We start from the raw sequence: 2,748 nt of genomic DNA, 5'->3' as shown, positions 1-2,748 counted from the left end.
GAAGAGGAGTCGCGTCAATTTCATGCGACTTCATTTTTCCCTAACACTAATCTAGCTGCATTGTTCTGAATGACTAGCAATGTTTTTACTTTTTAATTTGATACACCCGACAGTACTAATGAAGCTATAGGGAATGAGATTAGCGGAAGAGTAGCGTCCCTTGATTCGACGTCACCCATAGTCTGTGACGTCATCGGCGGAAAAGTTATTAGAGAGAGAACGTCATCCGCGATGACGAGAGACGCATGCGCACAACCAACATGACGTTCTCTCTCTAATAACTTTTCCGCCGGTGACGTCACAGACTATGGGTGACGTCCAATCAAGGGACGCTACTCTTCCGCTAATCGCATTCCCTATAAGTTTTTGGCATGTTTCTTTTGATATGAATTTCCGAATGTTACTAATAATTTTCTTTAATTCAAATAATAGCTTCTTTTTCAGAGAGGTAACCTGGCGTCCCGTTGTAAGATCGATGTCTGGCAAGCAACACTCCAAGATGTTTTACCTGGTTAACGAAATATATAGAGCATCCATTTACATTCACTCCCCCTTCACACGCTTTTCCCCTCATTCTCTCATCGCCCACAAACAAAATTTCTGTCTTTTCATCATTCAATCTCAAACAATTTCCTTTCATCCATGCCTTGACGTCTTCAATGCATTTTTCAGATTTTTGTTTCTTGATCGATAAAGGATAAGCAATACTTAAGTCATAAATTTGAGTGTCATCTGCATAGAAGTGGTGCATTAAGCAGTGAGAGTTTACCTTATCCCCAAGTGGAAAAGTATACAGAGTGAAGAGGACAGGACCAAATACAGATCCCTGAGGAACCCCAAATAAGAGTAGTTGTTGCTCAGATTGAGCACCATCAATAGAGACAAACTGGTTATGTCCACAAGGTGCGGCTATGTGGTCTAGTGATATGACACTCGCTTTCGGGTCGGAAGGTCCTGGTTCGAGCCTCGGGCTCGGCGCATAGTTGAGTCCTTGGAAAAGGCTCTTTACTCACATTCTCTCAACGTACTCAGGTGTAAAATGAGTACCTGGCCGTTAACAGAGTTGTCTTTGTCCGAAAAATTGTAATATCGCCTAACAGGCGTCATGTCCCGTCCTACATGTTAAATACTGCTGTTCACCAGGGACCCCTTGTAAAGCGCTTTGAGCATATTTAGTGGATATTGCGCTATATAAAGCTCAAAAAGGTAGGACCGAAACCAATCGAGTGCACTGCCGGCAATACCAAATACGAACTATTGCTACTATGAACTATTGCTGCCATAGATTTAAACAGAACAGACAGAATTTATTTCAAGCTGAAAATAGATTTTAGATAAAACAAATGAATAAAACTATTGATCAACAGATCAATAAATACACGTAGAACGACTTGAGTAACCTGAATAATGATCAGTTATGATTTAATCCATCTATCAATTTTCTTTTATCAAAATGAAGTATTTTTTGAAGTAATCCTTTTTCCTCCTACACACTAACTACTAATAAACTAGGTTTTCTCTCTCTCTCTCTCTCTCTCTCTCTCTCTCTCTCTCTCTCTCTCTCTCTCTCTCTCTCTCTCTCTCTCCAACATGCCATCATTTTTGTTTTATGGCTCTTTGCCATGGATTTACCGTGCTCAATGCAACTCACAATGTTTCATTTATTCCCCTAGCAGGCCATTCGGAGCCACACTTCCATTTCATGCAGTGCCAATAGTCTGTAAGGCGTGCATTTTGTACAACGCACTTACAATATTCGTCACTGCTAATAGTCAGTTTCTCGTTTGCACCTGATTCAAGTGGGGGTAATGTATGCACAGTGCCTTACCCAAAGACAAATCGTCAAGACTAAAATTTTCGACGATCATTTACCCCATTCAGACACTGACCACTCTTAACATGATTGACTTCAAACTTTGTGACAAGACGAGAGACTGTATCTCTGGGCCATCGAGCGAAGCCATCGTTTAGTTATAGCGTGGCCTTCGTATAACGAAGGTCACGGTTATAGCCTGACACTGAAACCCAAAAAGTCTGGCCTCTGGACGTCATTATTTGGTTTTTGCACCGCTTAGTGAGTTGTTAGTAGTGCTCATTGAAACAAGTGGTCCCATTGGTTGAACTATTGAATACAACTCACGATTTGTTTTCTTTTGTGGCCAAAGACTGGCATTTTGACGTCATTTTTTGGTCAATGTCAAGCTATAAGTCAACGATGGCTACGCACCGAGCCACAGATGATAGGGAATCAATATCCAAGAATTACATACTAGTTCCAGCATCTGATGCCTGAACTTAAGCGAGATCGGGATTATTTTTGCCAAATTGGGGGTCTTTCTTGTAATAATACAATCCAACCTGTGAAAGACGGAACTTAATGGGCCCGGGGAAAAATTTCGTTCTAGTAGACAGGTTTTCGCCTTACATATGTTTTCATTTCGCTTCACGAAGACTCATTAAGTTCACATCGCATTATGTATCCATGCTCACAACCTTTGAAAACCACATTTCAGTAAGATAACGCAAACAAACGATAGAAACTTGTCTGTAATTATTTTTCTTGATAGTGCTAGAGAGAAAAAAATGTGGGTGTTTTTTTTTTTGTATTTTGTTGTTGCGTTTGTTTGTTTCTCTTTGTTTTGTTGCTGTTATTGTTGACATGAATGTTGACCCTTTCCTTCTAACGTTTTCTATGCTTGCTTATGGTGTGTTCTACCTATTTGTGAAAGGAGTCCAAATACGAGAAAT

This window comes from Berghia stephanieae, chromosome 6, assembly GCF_034508935.2.
Source record: "Berghia stephanieae isolate SIO BIC M18660-M18661 chromosome 6, UCSD_Bste_1.3, whole genome shotgun sequence".
In the NCBI taxonomy this organism is placed as follows: domain Eukaryota; kingdom Metazoa; phylum Mollusca; class Gastropoda; order Nudibranchia; family Aeolidiidae; genus Berghia; species Berghia stephanieae.
Note: the sequence above shows the minus strand (reverse complement) of the source record.